Source organism: Camelus bactrianus, chromosome 25, assembly GCF_048773025.1.
Source record: "Camelus bactrianus isolate YW-2024 breed Bactrian camel chromosome 25, ASM4877302v1, whole genome shotgun sequence".
NCBI lineage: Eukaryota > Metazoa > Chordata > Mammalia > Artiodactyla > Camelidae > Camelus > Camelus bactrianus.
The window spans coordinates 24,209,743-24,229,857 of NC_133563.1; the positions used below are offsets into that span (position 1 = coordinate 24,209,743).

Consider the following 20,115-nt stretch of genomic DNA (forward strand, 5'->3'; position numbering starts at 1 on the left):
TGGCTATTTGTGTCTCAGTGGGGATGAGTTATCTGATGTTGTCCTGAGGAAAGATACAGTGTAAATGGCATATAGATTTGCAGATCCCACCATTTCTTCACCTTGTATCTCTATCCTTGCCAAGTCACTTGGCAGCTTTCTTATCATGAGAAGAATTTTATTCATTCTTTGGTTCTAAATTCAGCCATGTGACTTGATTGATCAACAAAACAAAACGAAACATAACAAAATGTCAGTGTGCCATTTCTAAACCTAGACCTTCAGAAACATTTGTCGTCTCCACCTACCTTCTTATACCTCTGCCATCCCCATGACAAGGACATACCCAGACTAGCCTGCTGTTCCAGAGGAGGAAGAGAGACACGTTGGGCAGATAACTCCAGATAAACTTCCCTAGCCAAGCCCTGCCTGGTGCAGAATCTTCAGCCAAACTGCAGATATATGAGCAATTCCAGCCTAGATTACCTAACCTGAAGCCAAACTACACTTGTGTAAGCTGTAATAATATGTGATTTTTTAACCCAGAGACTATTTCGTAGTGTCAATGTAGCAATAGTTTGTTGGTTCCATAGGTTGTAATATGGGGCAGACAAATATTGAGAGGAACAGGATGACATGCTCACCAATAAACTGAAGCCAGTGAGGATGGAAGTTCAGGAGCATCAGATACAAATATTGTCCTAAGTCATCTTGATGTGTTGCACCCAGTCTGGTTAAGTGGGTGCAGTGATGGGGGTCTTCTGGTCTGGAGAAGATCTAGAAGGGTCTGCTTTCTTTTCTTAAACAGATACATTATGTGCCTAATAATCATAAAATGTAATATTTATTACCTGTTTACCTTTTGATATCCATTGTCATACGCCATGACTAGCAAGGCACACATGGATTCATTTCCAGAAAAAATTTAACCAAATATACAAGTGCATTTGTAATGTGGCATGATAAATGCTACAGTAGGGGCAGTAGAAGTTGCTATTGGATAAATCAGAAGAGATACCAGAACAAGACTTAAAGGAATAGCCATGGCCAAGAGTGAAAAAGAGTAGTTGACCAGAGGGAAGAGGGTGGGGAAAGAGAACATTAACTATAATAGACATTGGCTATTGAACAAATAATCTGAACAAAAAGTAGTGTAAGACTTGTACCCTGAAAATTATAAAATATTGTTAAAAGAAATTAAGGAAGATCTAAAGAAATAAAATTCCCACGTTTATGGATTGACAGACTTAGTATTGCTAAAATGTTCACACTCCCCAAATTGATCTATGGATTCAGATAAATCCCTGTCAAAATCTTGCTTGCTTTTTTTCATAAATAGAAACTCTTACTGTGTGCTTGACTTGCATTGAAGACTTTATGTCAACCATATGAAGCCAAGACTTTTCCAGATGAAGAAACAGGCTGAGAGCGGTTATGTGACTTGCCTAAGGCCATAAAGTTGACTGGCAGCAGAGTTGTGGTTGGAACCCATTCCTTCCACTCTTAGTCAATGTACCATAATGCTCTTTCTCTGTCTTTGAGGTGATACCAGGAATACCAAGGTCCCAGTCTAGTGAAGTAAGAAGTCCCTTCTTCAAGTTCATCATCACTTCCCTGTCTTCCTACAAATGAGGATTTCTTTCTGGCTTCAGTGGAATTAACATTAAACAGCTGTGTCATATGATGCTCAGAGTAAGAGGCCAGCCAGTTGGTATGAGGCCAGATTATTGGTCACAACATCCTGAAAGCAAGAAAAGATCTGTGCGGATGTTTTGCTGTACCACTGGCTCTCAGACTTCCCATGCGAAGCCCTTCCAGCTAGAGCCGCCATTCACTCTTAGAGCTCGAAAGTCAGTGGCTGTAGTTTCCAACCCCAAAAAGGAAGGCAGAGGAAGTGAGCTTGAGAGTCCATTAAAAGCACAATGCCAAGGCATAAAGCAAACAAGCAAATTTCAATATTCAAAGCCCACCCAACTACAGTTTGGGAAAACTGCTCTGGAGTGGATGAGCTTTGCTGGTAAACTGCTCAGCACAGCTGGACCTAATTGGGCTTTGGTCTGGGAAACCTCTACTTGCTCCTGGCACTCTGCTGAGAGGCGAAAGCCAATGAGACAAGAGTATGATTCTGCATTCCACTGGGAGCAGCCAGGGATACTCTGTCTGCTAGGGGACATGGAAATATTCTAACCTACAAAGAAAGGGGCTTTCCGTGGATTTCCCAGTAATACGCATTTCTGTGAAAAGGAAAGTAAGAAAAAGCCCCGCTGGTCAAACAGAAAGCAGGTCTGTCCTCTGCACAGTGTGGGCACTGTTCTGACTTCATTCTTATGGAAGAGACAACCATGACGCCTCCTGCTTTAAATAACTGACTATTTGCTTCTCATTTGCGATGCATAGTCTACTCGATGAAATGGGCACTTAATAACCCTCTTTTTGAAACAGAACAATTGAGTTAGTTGCTAGTCAAACATTTCTGTCTCTCACCCTGACCAAACATCCATGGAGTGAAAGAGGAAACTTCTCACTGTTCTGCCAACACAGAAGGCTGTTTTCTGCCTTCCTGCTTTTGCATAAGCTGGTCACTTTGTCTAGAAAACGGCTTTCTCTCTGTTGAATGCTTAATAATTCTCCCAGATAACAATGGTGGTGGTGATGATAATAACGTGTGGCCTGAATTATTAGTGCTGGTGTACTCAGTGCCTGCCACTACACTAAAAACTTGGCGTGGGTTATTTCCTTTATTTCTCAAAAATAAATTGCTCTATTTCTCCCTATTTTACAGATCAGAAAACTCAGGTACAGTGTGTTGCCCAAGGCATATGGCAAGTAAGTGCCAAAACACTGCACTACACATCCACTAAAATGACTAAAATGAAAAAATACAGAGCACACCAGGTGTAAGGACACTCTCCTATATCCCTGGTAGGAGTATAGATTGGTAGAACCACACTGGAAAATTATTTGATAGTATTTACTAGAGTTGAAAGTGGTTATACAAGTAATTCCACCCCAAGATATACAGACCACCCCCTTAAAAAGGCAAGCATATGTTCATCTGCTAAAGATAAACATGAGTAAAGCACTAATTCCATCCCAGTATGTATAAACCCAAATGAAGTGGAAGTCGATGTTCACTGGAGATTTATATAATCGTGTTACTAGCACTATTTATACCAGTTCCAAACTTGAGCTATTCAAATGCTACCAACAGTAGGATGGATAAAATTGAGTATGGCACAATGGACTAGTAGAACACAGAACCAAGGTGAACACGTTACGACTAAGCGTAGCAATATAGACAAGTACAAAAGTGACGTAGGTGGAAAGAAGCCTGACACGGGAAAGTACCTATATCATTATTTCACTTACACGAAGTTTAAAAACAGGCACAATGAATCTTTACCATCATAAATTAGGATAGCGGTTTCCCCTGTGGAATGGTAGCAGCTCTAATGGGAGCTTCTGTGGTGCTGATTATTTTTCCTTGATCTTGGAGTTGGTTACGCAAGTGTGTTAACTTTGTGAAAACTCATCCAACAGTTTACTTCCATTTTTGTAAACTTTTCGGGATATATATGTATGAAATACAACATATTTCAATACCAAGTTTAAAACGAAAAAAGAAAAGCCTGAGAAAATTTGAAGCTTGTAATTTTAACCCCTGCTATATTTTAAGAATAATCTAAAGCACAATAATCTTGATGTACACATGCACTGTACATATACATAGGTTATATTATTTCATTTTATAATATCTTGGTGCATACACACACTATAATATGTATTATCCACGTGGGTGTATTATGATGTGTGTATATATGTACTAACATAATACATGTATGTGTATACACAGTGTGTGTATGTGTGTGCCAGGATCTGCTCAGGGTGTATTCATCACAGCCTTACTTATAACTTAGGAAACAGAAACAACATATATGTCCACGATAGGAAGGGTTGAATGGATTAAGAAACATTCCATTTGATGTAATAGTATGCAGTTGTTAAAAAAAAAAAAAAATAGGGAAAAGGTTTTCAAAACCAAGGGGAGATAAATTGTTATAATTGTCTTTCAAATTCCGCTCATCTGTCTTATCTTCAAAAAACAATTTTTTAAATGGCTTCCTTTGTGAAGGCTATTTATAACCCCATGGCTCTTCATATGGACTCTGCTTCAGCAGGTGTTTTCTACAGGAGGCTTCTTACAGCACTTAGCAACTTATAATTGTCTGGTCCCCACCAGACTTGGGGATCTCGGAGTGGAAAACCTCTGTTATATTTGTTTGTTCCCCTAGCTCATAGCACAATGTATGAAGCATAATAGTGTGTCTTAGGCTACATGGTAAATCAGTAAATATGTATTTATGTTCTGAATCAGTTCTGTCTATAGAAAGTGCCAATAATAATAATAAATAGTGTAAAACTAAGTGCATTGTTGAATCAATGTAGTATAGATTGTAAAATAAGTCAGATTTGGAGCTAAATTCCAGAGACACAACTATTTATGGTGTATATAGGGTATACATATGCAATATGGAATAAGCAAGATAGTTCCCTGGCTATTGTCAAGCTTACATTTTGGTAAGGAAAATAGTCAATAACAAACATATCATATAATTCATATAGCATTAAGTGCTATAAAGGAAAATAGTAAAGAAGGCGGGGAGAAAAGAATGACGAGGTGAGGGCAGACTATTTCAGACAGTGTTGTCAAGAAAGTCCTTTTTGAGTAAGTACCATTTTGGTGAGTGCCCTCCTGAATCAGGGCAAAGAATATCAAGGTAGAAAAAACAGCAAACACAGAAGCCCTAAAGAGAATGAGCCTTAGTGTGTGCGTGAACTTGCAGGAGGACCGATGTGTCTAGACGGGAGTGAGAACGAGAGAGAAATAGGAAATGAAGTTGGAGAAGCGAGCCTGGGGTAGGTGATGAAGGACCTCTTAGACTGCGGAAAATACTTCGGATTTTATTTTAAGAATGATGAGAAGTGATTGATGGTTTTGATTAGGTAAGTGACTTGATATGATTTATATATCACAAGAACACTCTGTGCGTGTTGCTGCAGAGCATTATGGTGAAGATTACGTGCTCACAGGGTACTGGCTTTTATTGTGTTACTATTAATGCTATTTCATAGAATTAACTGATTTTCCTTATAACCAATAGAATGAGTCACTTTGCCATCTGGTAGAAACATGGACTGTCATTGAAGTAGCATACTGTATGAATGGAATCTAAGGAAAAAAATAATCAAAATCCTATCAACGATTATTTTAGTAACTCTGTGATATAGTAATAGAAATTGAATTTTTAAAGGATTAATGAATTTTAAGTTATGTGCAATTTTTATCATTTTAATTATTAAGGTAAACTCCCCATTCAGTTGTTCTTCTAAAGATCTTTGGTTGTAAAAGACCATTTTGATCTCTTTTGGCTTTGCTCAAAGACCTAAAATCACATTAGAGAGGAAAAAAAAATCTCTTAGGAACAACCATATGAGACATTTTAACCAAGAGGATAGATACCTCATCTCTTGCCACGTCCCATTCTTTTACTTATTGTCCAGCTGCTTCCCTGAATACATCACCAGTGCTTACAATGTCCTTCTAAAATGTGTTCAGTTAAATAATTTTCTTCATCCTTTGAAATTCTATTCAGGCATCACTAATTTTATAGGTACCCATACTACCTCAGGGAGAATTAATCACTCCTTCTTATACACTAAGTCTATACCTTTTTGTAGTTCTGTCATTACAAATAATAATAATAGGATTAGCTATCATTTGAGTACTTATTTTACATGAGAAACAAAAGACATATTGTCTTACTGTCCTCCCCAAGATACAAATATGAAAAATGAGACTTGGAGATGCTAAGTAACTTAAGTAAGTTCCTAGAGCTATTGTATTTCAGAAAAAAAAAAAATTGAACTTTGTCTAGCTTTGTGTTGCTTGAATCGCAATCGTTATTTAGATCCAGGTGTCCTGAGGCGCTCCAACAAACTTATAAGCATACTATGGCATACTCGAATTTTTTGAGGGAAACACAGTGATCCTCCATGACTGTCAGACACTGCAGAAAGCTCTAGGTCCAGGTAATTCAGTTTCACCATTAATGATGCAACATTCCTTTCAGTGACATCATCCATTTGCAAAGCTGGGGTTCCCATGGTTGCTTTGATAAGGAGCAAATACTGAGCATAAAATTACTGTGGAACAGGAAATGGAGGGGGGGTGAAGTCCAATCTGATGCCCAGTTTTGAGAAGTTGTGCCATGCCTGGCAAGTACACACATCTCATTAGTAAGTAATTCTGGCTATTTACAAATGAAATAGAAATATTATTTTTTTCTTTCAATGTATGTGCTGCGATTTTTTTCCATAATTGCTAGCTAAGTTGTTAAGACGTAAATAGTTATTAAGATGCTTGGATCTAACTAGTTAATAAAGGGAACTTGTAGGTATTTCTTTTGATCTAGGGGGGTGCTGTGAAAAAAATTACTGAGACACTGAAGACATCATGTCAATGGAGAAAGTTTGAAAAACCTCTGGCTTAGATATTCACCTCACCTACCAGATCACGATTTTCTCAGATGCAGAGTAAAATCAGACTGGTGCAAGTAGAAGTCAGAAACAGTCTTTCCCTTCTGTTCTGTCTCTCCTCTGTGAGAGTGGAAAACTTTTGGCTACAAGAGATGGATAATCCTACTCACATTGTCTTAATTAGAAGGAGGAGCGAGGGGATTGTGCAATGATTACTAAGCTGTGTAGTACATTCTCTTGTTTACTTCCTTAAAAGGAGCTTGTCTTCTTTACCTAAGTATGTCAGCCCTCTTTCATCAATCCTATCATCAGCACCTTTGGGATAATCCCACAGATGCAAACTAAGACAGTAACTATAAAATGCCCTTATGAGGACTATAGAGAAATTACATGAAAAGAAAGTTATAATGCCACTTACTGCTAAATTTTCTGGATGGCTACAGCAAAGTTATCTGATTTAATCTTATTGGGTATTCAATCTCTATGAACAAGAAACCACCACTAAGTGGATTTATAATTTTGTTGCAGGTGGTTAGTAGAGAAGTGTCAGCTGACTTGAGGCAAAGGGGTTGGGTAAAGTGTGTCAGAATTTTCGTTTTTCATGGAAGATTCATTGACAGAAGCAGTCCTGTTTTCCCCTTCCAGATGAAAACTAGGGCTTCCAGGTTTATCAAATGAAAATTCAGAGTGCTCAGTTCAATTCAAATTTCAGATGAGCAAGAAATAACTTTTCAGTATAAGAGTGTCCCTGATACTGTATGGTGTATACTTACACTGAAAATTTACTTCTTGTTTATCTGAAATTCAAATTACTGGGTGTCCTCTGTTTAATCTAGCAACTCCAATGAAAACAGATATTTGCTTGAAAACATAATTATTAATAGAATTTAAATATTATTATTTTGCAACTCCTAATGAACTAATGGATCTAGAGCAGTGATTTTTGAGGTGTAGTTCCCATCACCTGGGAACTGGTAAAAATGCAAACTCTTGGGATCCATCCCATATGTACTACGTTAGAAATGCTGAGGGTGGGATCCCTCAAATCTCTGTTTTAATGAGCTTTCTAGGTGATTCTGACCCATAAGTTGTGGTAGGCAGAATAATCTTCTTCCAAAGATGTCTTTGTTCTAATCTCTGGAACCTGTATTTTAGGTTACAAGGCAAAGAGGAATTAAGATTGCAGGAGAAATTTTGGTTGCTAATCAGTCAACCTTAAAATATGGAGAGTATCTTGTATTGTCTAATCACAGGGGTCCTTAAAACAGTCATTCAGAAGAAGTGACATGGAAAGGGGACACAGAGAAATGCAATATTGCTATGAGGTCTGTGAGCCAAAGAATGTTGGTGGGCTCCAGTAGCTGAAAAAGGCAAGGAAATAAATTTTCCCCCAGAGTCTCCAGAAGTGAATGAAGCCTTGGTGACATCAGGATTTTAATCCAGTGAGATTCCTTCTAAACTACGGAACTGTGAAAGTGTTGTTAAGTCATTAAATTTGGGGTCATTTGTTACAGCAGCGATAGAAGACTAATGGAGCAATGACCATCAATGCCTAATGGTTTTATCAGCTGAAAGGCAATACTCCAACACAGTCATGGGACTGGGCTGATGGTTAACATCAGGCCCTTCTGTGGTTATTCATGTGTATTATGTATAATATACAGAGAGAGAGTCCTTGTCTTTTAAATAAAGCTTTAACTTGTTTTCATATTTTACAGTTATATAGAAATCATCATCATCATCAGGTATACTATAGACTGAATGTTTGTGCCTTGCCAAAATTCTAATGTTGAAATCCTAAACCCCATTGTGATGAAAATAGGAGGTGAGGCTTTGGGGAGATAATTAGGTCATGAGGGGGGAACCCTCAGTAATGAGATTAGTGCCCTTAAAAAAGATACCCCAGAGAGCTCCCTTGTCCTGTCTGCTATGTGAAGACACAGCAGGAAGACTTCTGTCTATGAACCAGGAAGAGGGTTCTCACCAGATTCCAAATCTACCGTTTAACTTTACCATTATTTTAATTTTTTTTAAATTTTACTTTTTTGGGGGTGGGAGGCAATTAGGTGTATTTATTTATTTTTAGAGGAGGTACTGGGGATTGAACCCAGGACCTTGTGCATGCTAAGCATGCGCTCTACCACTTGAGCTATAATATACCCTCCCCCTATTTTTTTTAAATTTATTTGTTTTTATTGATAACTTAACCATTATTAAAATTTAAATTATATGAATTTATCATTAAATCAATCATATTAAGAACAAAAAGTTGATACTCAAACATCACTTTCTAATTATTTTGCCACATTTTACTGTCATCTATGCTTGAAGGTTATTCACATTTAACATCTCTCTGTGGTGGATATACCACGTATGGCACACATACTACTGGTCACCTCTTCCCAGCGCCATGTTCAGTGAAGTCACGTTGGTGGCTTGAAATTGGCGATAGTAGGAGTACCTTCCCTACAAAAAAGGGCGAATGCTGCACATAAGTTGTGGTACGTTTACTAGCGTGTCACGCATTTCAAGGCAAGTGAACCATTTAGAGGCAGGCGTGTTACAATAGCACTTGCTACTCTAATTTCACATTCTTAACGGGTCAGTCTTGACTGATACTCAGAAACTTTTTACCTAGAAGAAAAGCATATTTAAAAAAAAAAATAGCACATAAGTACACTACAAGTCCACAATTACCTAAAATACAGCATTGTCAAAAATTTAGGAAGTTACGGTAACTTTTATTTCAAATCCAGCTCTTTCTTTAATGCAATTTTTATTTTTAACTTGAGGGATCATAAGTTCTGAGAAAAGGAACATTTAAGTTTCACAGGTTTTGTTTCCCCCTGAATGCTGCAAAGATTCCCTCTCAGATAAGAAATGTTCTGGCCCTGAACTGGGGACAATTTTGAGAATTCATTATTTGTAACTTGAAGAGATGTGACCTTTTTAATTTTTTCAAAGTGTTCATATTTAAACATATTTTAACTTAACTATAACATGTAAATAAGTTAAAGTTCTAATAAACTACAGATACATCCCCATTGTATATTTTTCAACGTATTTTATTGTTTTCTATGTATTCTATATTAATTGCCATGCTTTGACTCCAGTTTTTTGTCCTCTTTCTATTCAATTGTTATAAAATTGTGATAAATTGTTATATACAATTTACCCAGGATGCTTGCTCTGAGTATTCAGATATTGAGATTTCAAGGTTTTACACCCAGAGATTCTGCTTCAGAAAGTGGAACCAGTTAACAGAAGCTACAAATATGGAAATTCTTGTGAGTGGGGAGATAAAATAATCCTCAATCTAAGAAAATATAGAAAATAAGACCCAGTCCACTATCATCACATCTATCTCCAGTTGGGAAGCTGGAGAACCAGATAGAAAGGAATTTAACATCCTTCATCCATTCACTAAATGTATATTTAACACATACTAGGTGACATCCAGTTCTAGGGGCTGGGATTACAATGTTGAGCAAGAAAAAATAAATCTCTGTATATCGAAAAATATTTAGAAACATTACCCAAGATTAAGCTGAAGATAAAAACATATGAACATAAGAATACAGATGTCTTAGGTCATTGCTGGAGAGGTACCAGCGAGGGTGTGGGAGGAGAGAGGGAGGCTATAGGATTGAGAAAGGGGACAGAGCAAGGGTATAGAGCAAGTGAAGCCAGATCAGCCTAGGTAGGTCACAGTGTTACATCTGTTCATTCATTGCCCAGGACAAGCTGGGGTTCTCTGATACGCAGGCTGGCTTTCTACTTAGAAACCTGAGAGATTTCAAGGGGCCCTCCATGTGTGGTTATGCAGGCTGGACCTGGCCCAGCTTCAGGCAGCTCCAGCTACCTAGGTGTGTGACAATGGCACCTTACTTGTGTCATGTGGCAGCTCTGCTCCAAGACACGTTCCAACAGCTCACCAGCCCCAGCATTGGGAGATTATCTCTTCTTTCAGGGATCTATTCTAACCTAGACAATTTTTTAAATCTTGCCATCTGACCTGGAGAATGACTTACATCAAGACCATATAGTTTCTTTTAGCTCTGGCACTCTACAGGGCTGTAATTCTGACAGCATTAGAAAAACTTGGAGATTTGGAAGAAGAATAAAATGAATGCCACTCATTCTTTAAGGCTCAAGTCTCACGTCTCCCTGACACCTCCTCCTCCCCTGATCACTGCCTTCTCTAAACTCCTCTAACAATTATGGTCGGAACTCTCCCAGGCTCAGATAAGAACAAAGTGCACTCTCAGGAAGAGGCCTGTTGAGAATGAAAAGGATGCTTAAAAAATGTCAGACTGGAGAACTATGAAAACCAACACAGGGCGTGGCCAGCAGACCAAAGTGCACATTCCTGGTGAGTATGGTGATCTCAGCCTTGGGAAGAAAAGCTGTCACTATGTAAGAAGGTAAGTGATAAAGGCAGAACACACCCAGAAGAGGACGGTTGTTCTACAGGTGGCTTTCTACTGCAGGTTCCAGCTGTTATTCCAATCATAGTGCTATCATGGGGTGTGGGGTTAGGCTGAGAACAGCACTGAGCTCTGTAGGGAAGAGCACTGGTAAGAGACGTGCAGGTAGGCAGTGTTGAGACACAAGCATATGCACACACAGTCACACACAAACGTTTATACTAATGAACACACAATGTAACTTGCAGTTGCCTCAGTATGGCTCACAGGTTGGAGTTGCGGGGGGGGGGGTTATTGTACTTTTCTGCTTGAAAAGCAATGTTTTATTTTGTCATTAAAACCATCCTCTCCTTTGTCATAAGACACTTGCAACTTAGGTTTAAAGTATCACTGGAGTTTATGCTTTTATTTTTGTATTTAATTTTTAACTTCTATTTTTATTTGCATTTAATTCAAATTTAATATACGTTAACTTTTTTGATTCAAAAAATCATTCCAAGGACAGGTAAGACCTGAATCCCTAAATAATTGAAATAGCTTCAGTAACAAGGAACTATTTCTTATTCGTTTCCTTACTTACGTGAATTTGCAGCCCCCACCAAAGAAGGTTAAAATAAGAAAAAGGGTTTACTACACTCTTTATTTGTTTTAGAGGAAAGAATTGATCCAGATGACAGAAACCTCCACCAGACGGAGCAGCCAGCACAAAGAGTCTGTGTGGCGGTGCATTCGGCTCGCTAGATAAAGAAAGGAAGTGACAGGAAATCAGAGAGTTTATTTTAACGATCCTGCCCTGTCTTCCATCATAAGGTAAACAACCATCCCCTTTGCTAGCCAGAAGACACGGTTTTCCATGGCCTCATGAGGCCGCAAATGGGAACCGTACTAAATAGCCATTGCTGGCAGGAGATAAGGAAGAAAGAAAGTGTCCATATGAGATTTATTTATTTTATCAAAGGCTGCAACTGTCGGGGGGAGACTGTAAACGCCACACACTTTATTCTGGACAGGCTGTCAAGTTCAAAGCAGAAGTCCGTGGAGAAGAGTCTGGAATCTTCTCACCACCATTAAACAAAGCCCCGCCAAGTTAAGCTGAACTTCTCTAGTGTCTGTGAAATGAAACACACACACTGTAGGTTGTGACTCTCCTGGCAGGTAGGTGTTGTTAAGAAAGCCATTGCTTTTTGAGAGGGTTACAAGCTGCCAAGGAGGAAAAGACGAGGAGTGCCCAGTGGACAAAGACTGGAGTTTGTGTTATCCCTTGGCCCATGGTATTCCTGGCTTTTTTTGCCTTACTTATTTCGGGATATTTTAAGAAAGAGGACTGTGTTTTCTGACTGTAAATACGAGTGCAGCAGGTTGAACCAGGATACACCAAATATTTTTCTAACTGAGGGAGACCAATGTAGAATTTAGATGCCAACAAGATGACTAAACAGCCGTTGGGCTCATATTTACTCATTTAGGGCTGATGGGAGTGGAAAGAAACAGCTGGTGTGAGCTATTTCTATTGAGAAGCAACAAGATACAGCATGCTGTTGGGGATTATTTTAAACCTGAGGTATATGATTGTCATGGCTCTTTTGCAGAGCCCTCAGACCCCGTGAGCTTCTTTGTCAATGTAGATACACATACACAAAGAAGTTTTAACTGGATCTCATGGGTGAATTTTTTTTTCATAAAACAAAAACAAACCAAAAAACCCCACAAAAGTCACATTGTGTCATATTAGCCCTTCACGATGACGAGATGAACTGCCCCTGTTAATAATAAAGCGATGTCTTTATTTTTCATGTGTGATGTAGAACGTCTGAGCAGCCCTAACTTTTTTCCACTAGCAGTTGGTAACCACCTCACAAAAGCCTCCGCAGGACTGAATTCTTCAGGACATTTACTTTTCCATTACTAACACTTCCACTGCACCCTCCAGCTCCAGCTCCAGCTCCAGCTCAGTAGTCTCCCTCCTACCAAGGAAATAACTAACTTGGATTTTCTGGAGAAGGGTTTCAGGCAGTGATTTATCTGTATTCCATTTAACATCCGAGGAGACTCAATGCAAAAATGCAACTCTAAGGAAAGTTCTCTGTTTTCATAGACTTTTAGAGCTAAAAGCAAATTGTGGAGCGCTTCAAGGTCAGTATCCTTTTTCAGAGATATATTCTCAATCCTGGCTAACTGTCTAGCACGCAGTAAATGCTCACTGAACATAAGCTGGCTGATACTGTTGACTTTTACTTAGACCCTCAGAGCCTTTGTTTCCAATATTGGTTCTCATTATTCAAGATTCTGGCTGTAGATAGGAAGGGGCATTGTATGGGTACTGAGTGGAATAGGCATCAAATAAATATTTTGCAAACTTTGCTTCATTTTTCTTTGCTAAATCCCTGCTAGTTGTCTTTTGTTGCAGTCGTTTTGGTAGTTATTCTGTTTTGTTTGTTTGTTTTGTGTCGTCTGGTTTTTCTTTTTTCCTCCAAAAGAATAGCATAAAAATACACTAGATGTCTTCTCTTAACTTTTACATCCTGATGCCAATCTTCCCCCATTGCCAACACATACACACACACGCACGCGCGCATGTGCGTGCACAGATCTGACACTCTTATAAGGAACTTCTCTCTCTCAGGACCTCAGTCATCCTCAGAAATCCAATCATCTGCTTTTATCATCTACTACATTCCCCTCAAAGGACAATTTGCTTTTTAAGGCAACTCTTCAAAGCTGAAAAAGTTTTTAGTCTTTCTGTTCTCACTCCCAAAAGGTCTTTAACGATGATATTTCAGTCCTGTGCTTGAAGCTATTTTTAAGAAGGCCCTTTCCAACCACTTTTATGTACAACCTCAAAGTACATTTAAGTGATTTGACCGAAGTCTCAAATAAATTAGTTCTAAGAATAAGAGAGGATACAGGTTTTTCTGAATCCCCGTTCAGTGTACTTTTTCATTATGCCCAGCCGAAGTCCTCCATCCACGAGACCTAACATTCCCATAGGAATAAATAAATGGCGATATTATCAAAAATAATCACATCGTAAGATGATTTCTCTAATGTGAAAACTATCTATCATGTTGCTCAATGAAATAAAATGATTCCAAGTCACAAAGCATAAGCTGTTCCCAGAAGGGATTAGCGGGTACCGGGATAAATGATGCAACCTCAGATAAATGGTAAAAAAACATGAGATTGATTACAGGGCCAAGGAAACACTAGAATGATGGTAACCTGAGAATTTCTAATGGATTAGAGCTTAATGAGAGCTTAAGCAACTATGATGTCAAAAAAAAAGAAATAATTCCACTTTCCCACCAAGTACACCTGCTTTCCCATAAATAACATCACTGCTTACATTGTGCCTGTTGTAAGGAATGTCCTTTTCTTTTTTCCCTTTCTATAGCCTGAATCCTGTCTTTCCTTCAAGATTTTATCCTATGCTATGAAGCTTTCTCTGAGCATCTTGGCTCCACAATTATCTCTCCATACTCTGAAACCCGGTCTCTGCTTTGACTTTGCTAAAAATCTTTTTTTTCCAAAAAAAAATTCTATGTTTTATTCTCCTGACAAAAACTCCTGTGCCTTCCACGTATTTGCTTTTTCCAAATAGTTTAATACAGCTCAATTTATTTCTGATAATGAACTGACTCCAGGGTCAGGGAGTAAAGACACACAAGAGTTAAAGAAGCATTGGGCATTCAGGATGTGTCTCAGAGGTGAGGACCTGCATTTATGGTCTGGTTTCCCTTTGCATTTCTCATCCTTATTTGTAGAAAGTCATCCATGACAATGAGTGCTCTGTCTGGCATTCTTGAGTAATCCAAGAACTTATTTTACCACAGGGGCAAAGAATTGTTACACATTTAGATGTCAGCCAATAGATGTCAGTCAAAACTAGAAAGCAAAGTATTGTTTACAGTTATAATATTTAATGAGTTTGAAATTGGAATACATGGCTGGGAAATGGATTTTTCCCCCTAAATTTTAAATTTACTTTTTAGAGGAATAATGCATTACCTTAAAAAAAAAAAAAAAAAAAGCTCATGTATCAGAATGAACAAACTCTGGAACACTGATGACATCAAGTGCTGGCAAGGATGTGGAGTAACAGGAACTCTCATTCTTTGCAGGTGGAACTCAAAATGGTATAGCCACTTGGAAAGACAGTTTGGTGTTTTCTTACAATTCTAAAAATACTCTTGCCATATCATTCAGCAATCAGACTTCTTGGCATTAACTCACAGGAATTGAAATTTTACATCTATACATAAAAAACTGTACATGGATATTCATAGAAGTTTTATTCATAATTGCCGAAACTTAGAAGAACCAAGATACCTTTCAGTAGGTGAATAGATAAATAAACTGGGGAGCATCCAGACGATGGAATGTTTAGCACTAAAAAGAAATGACCTATCAAGACAGAAAAAGATACAGAGGAACCTTAAATGCATATTACTAAGTTGAAAGTCTCCAATCTGAAGAGGCTACATGCTGGATGATTCCAACTATATGACATTTCGGAAAAGGCAAAACTATGGAGACAGCACAAAGATTAGCAGTTGCCAGGAGTTGAGGTGGGGAGGGATGAACAGGTAGAACACAGAGGATTTGGGGGCAGTGAAACTCTTCCATATGGTACTACAAGGGTGGATACTGTCCTCATACATTTATCCAAACTCATAGAATGCACAGCACCAAGAGTGAACTGTAACGTAAACTATAATCTTAGGGTTATGATGATGTGTCAGTATTGGTTCATCAATTGTAACAAATGTACCACTCTTGTAGGAGATGTTGAAAATGGCAAAGACTATGTGGGAGACAGGAAGTACATAGAAAATCTATCTTTCCCTTATTTTGGCTGTGAAACATAAACTTCTCTAAAAAAATTATCAATTTTTAAAAGAGACATAAAAAATCTTAAAACTTAGTTACATTAATATACCTGCTCAAATATTTAGGGGAAAATGTACTGATGTCTGCAACTAACTTTGAAATGCATCACATAAATAGGATGGATTGCTGGATGGATAGATGGACAGATATGTGATACAGCAAGAATAGCACAATACTAATTATTGAAGCTAAGAAGTAGGTTTATGGATGTTCACTGAAAAACATCTTTCAATTTTTCAGCATGTTCAAAAATACAATCAATGTTGAGAAAAAAAATCTAGTTATGATGTAAAAAGGAAATAAAATTAGATGCTCCCTTATTTTATCCACTGATCAGTCTATAAGCAAACTCTAATCTGTCAATAAAACCCATGTGTGTGCATGTGTATACTGTGAATCTGAAAAAAAATAAAGGTCCATTTGTTAGCAAAACTCCCTAATATGGACCTGATTCAAAGGACACATTGACTTATCAGACTAAAATGCATTCATCTCACTTGTAGTCTGCCTTGTCTATACATAGTGAAGGAAATTCCTGTCTAAATGCAGCCAGGGCACATTTTAGGAATAGTAATTCGTCTGATGCTTAAATAAAAACATTTGATGTAAAAACGTTTATTTTTTAAATAAATGCAATAGATACTATTTATGAAAAAAATTAGATGATATAGGAAAAGTAAAAAGTTTTAAAATACATATTTTTGTTTTTTTCCATGTATACTTTTTTATTTTCTTAATTTCTTCATATAGTTGACCTTGCTTATTTTTAATAATATTTACTTATTTATTATTACAAAAGCAATATATAGTAATTATAGTATTTTAGAGACTACCAAAAAAACACCGCGGGGGAGTAAATGTCAGCTACGCATCCATGACTCATATGCAACCATTTATACATTTATTTTTTAATGGAAAACCAGACAAAGCTATAAAAATTACATAATGCAAATCAGACTTGATGAAAAATAATTAAGAAAAACATTCTCAGTTTCACATTTCTCCGGATCTAGTCTGTCTAGACTAAGGTACTCCTCCCTGAGCAATACTGAGAACCTAATCTCAGAAGAGGCAGCATACTGCTTTTACCGTATTTTATTCATTAAACACAAATCACTAGGTTCAGCCCACACTCAGAGAGAGAAGGTTCCACAAGACTACAATTGCCAGGAAACAGGAACTCGAGGATGTCATATCAGACGCTGTCTACAGTAGAGTATGGTATTTTATGTTTGGCCTTTTTCACTCAGCGTAATTCTTCTTAAAGATACATCTGTGTTGTTACCCTACATGTCGGGCACTTTGCTTATCCATTTACCTCCTGATTGATATTTGAATTGTTTACTGTTTAGGGCTTGCTGTAGACTGAATGTTTATGTCTCTTTCCCAAATTCACATGCTGAAATCATAATCCCCTATGTGATGATATTTGGCGAGGGGGCCTTGGGAAGATAACTAGGTCATGAGGGCTTCGCCCTCAAGGAATTAGTGCCTTTATACAGAGAGACAGAAAAGAACTTGCTTTTTTTCTCTGTAGGAATACCTCTTTACTATGTGAAGACATAACAAGAAGATAGACGTCTGCAAGCTAGACCCTCACCAGAACCCACGCAGGGTGGCATGCTGATTTCAACTTCCCAACCCCTAGAACTGTGAGAAGTAAATTTCTATTGTTTAAGACCCCCAGTCTATGCTGTGTTTGTTATAGCCACCTGAACTGACTAAGGGGACAGAGCCCTCAGGAATGAGGCTGAAATGAACGTTCATGAACAAGACTGTGTGGACAAAACCTCCACTTCTCTTGAGTAACAGCTTGGGAGTAGTATTACTGGGACATACAGTAAATGTTCTTTTAACTTTAAAAGAAATGTCAAAAGTTAATTCCAAAGTTATTCTGCTATTCAGCATTCCCACCAGGTTTCCTTTTGCTCTGCATTTCCATCAACACTTGGTATTATCAGTCTTCTAAATTTTAACTATTCTAAGGGTGAACAGTATTATCTCACTATGTTTTAATTAGCATTTTCTTAATGACTAATAATATTTTTGTATCCTTGTTGGCCATGTGTTTCTCCTGTCAAATATCTATTCAAACATTTTGCCCATTCAATCAATGGGATTGTTTCTGTTTTTGTTTTTTCTTCATGTTGTTGAGTTGTTAGAGGACACTGTATATTCCAGTTAAAGGTTCTTTGTAAGATGTAAGTATTGTGAATGTTTTCTCCTAGCCAGCAGCTTACCTTTTCATTCTAAACAGTTTGAACAACATAAAATTTTCCTTACAATGAGAATTTCATCAAATTTATTTTTTTTAAATGAAGGTACTGAGGATTGAACCCAGGACCTCCTGCATACTAAGCATGGGCTCTAAAATTGAGCAATACCCCATCCCCCAAATTTATCATTTTTAATTGTCTGTTCTCTTTGATAATCTAAGAAATATTCGCCTATATCAGTTCACAAAGATTTTCTCAAATTTTCTTCTGGAAGATGTATAAATTTGATTTTTGCATTTGTTTCTGAATAAATTTGGAACTAATTTTATATGATATGAGATGAGATAAGGATCATGGTTTAATCTTTCCACAGGGATATTCAGTTGTTCAACATCGTTTGTTAAAATGACTATTCTTTGCCCGTGGAATTGTCTTGCCGGTTTTGTCAACAATTAATTGACCATGAGTTTATAAGTATATTTCTGGATTCTCCATTGATCTATTTATCTATATTCTCATCAATTCCTTGGTACCTTGATTACTGTAGACTTACAGTTTCTCTTGAACTCAAGCAACAATGTCATTCAACTTATTTCTTCCATTCAGCACCTTTGCATGTCCACAAAATTTAGTATCAGTTTGTCTACTGTGATTTTTACTGCAATTGTGTTGAATTTATAGGTTAATTTGGAGAGAACTAGTGTCTTATCAATACAGAATCTTCCAGTCTATGAATGTACTGTCACCATTTCGGACATTTTTCCTGAGTTTTCCTTCAACTTAAGTTTTATAGACATACTATTTTTCTAATATTATTTTTATTTATCCTCAACATATAAGATCTTAAAGATACATGTATGTGAGACATTTTTAAAAATTAGTTCCTCTTGAAATGTGATGACCTTTTTCAAACTACTGACTCATGAAATTTTTCTTCGATTGTGTCATTGACTATTGCATCTCATCCAAGATCATTCTGTTATCTTTAGTGGTGATAATTGTAATTCTTAGACTGGATCTATATTTGATGTCTTTTATGACAATCATCTTCACCCTTACTATTTTCATCTTTTTTTGTCATTAGTTTTTTTCTTTTTCTTTCATGAGATTTCTCACATTTGTCCTTCTCATCATTGATTTATCCTTCTCAGAACCTCTCTGACCAAATAAATCTTCCCAATGTCTGTTTCAGTCTCTAGTGTTTCTATTGTGTGTTTTAATGTTAGTATCTTTATTTTATTTGCATATTCCACCTTTTCCTTTATTATCAAAGTGTGACATCTTTTTTCTCATTCTCTTACTTCTTTCTCTCAAATATTATTTCTGTAGAAATTTTTACTATTTCATGAAGAATCTCTCAAACCCTGTTTCAGGATTTTATTTTAAAGTTTCGTTTTACTTTCTATATAAAATACACTTTAGATGTAGGCCTTTCTTCTGAATCATTAAAATAGTATGCTTCTTCCCTTTCCCTGTATTTATTGGCCCCATGGTTTCTGATGTTGGAACTGATTTTTATTTTTTTATTTTGTTTTTTTATTAATTTTGAAAGAAGGAGAGATCTACCCAGACGTGGTATCTGCCAGCAAATCTCTGTGTGAATTGCTTTTGGCTTCTCTCACTGCTCATTTGGCTGTTAGTTCATTCTTGTGTTCAGATTAATAGCTGGGGTGTAGAGGAGGGCAAAGGGGATGGTTTGATAGGTTTTATATTTGACCTTATTTCCAGGCATGAATTCATCTGCTTTAACTCTGCTGACTTGAAATGAGATTTTCTCTAATCCCTAATGCCTGATTCTTTATCACTCTGCCTTCAATCTTTAGTATGTTACCTTAACAAATGGGATCGTCCCATTTCTGCATTGTCCTGTTCCCTGCCAGCTAACTTCCAAGGTTGCTTTATTACAGAGACATAACTCCCAGGATTCGATGCTCACTGCTTTGCATAAAAGGAAGATAAGGATGGTATATGTCTACGGGTCTGTGTTTGGTAGGTTGGGGGTATAGAGAAATATAAAGAAAAACACTCTAACCCCAAAATATAGGACTGAACATTAGAGGAGCAACTGC

At 37.3% G+C, this 20,115-nt stretch overlaps 1 long non-coding RNA gene across 2 annotated transcripts; it reads left to right on the plus strand.

Annotated features, from left to right (window-relative positions):
- Positions 1-1,565: 1,565 nt before the first annotated feature.
- Positions 1,566-17,510, plus strand: LOC123613538 (uncharacterized). 2 transcript variants are annotated; one of them, XR_012502238.1, is made up of 4 exons: positions 1,566-10,888; positions 11,596-11,753; positions 11,954-12,098; positions 17,368-17,510. It is a non-coding gene; the product is annotated as an uncharacterized LOC123613538 (long non-coding RNA). The 2 variants fall into 2 exon arrangements; XR_006720898.2 differs by having other exon boundaries at positions 1,566-11,753.
- Positions 17,511-20,115: the final 2,605 nt, after the last annotated feature.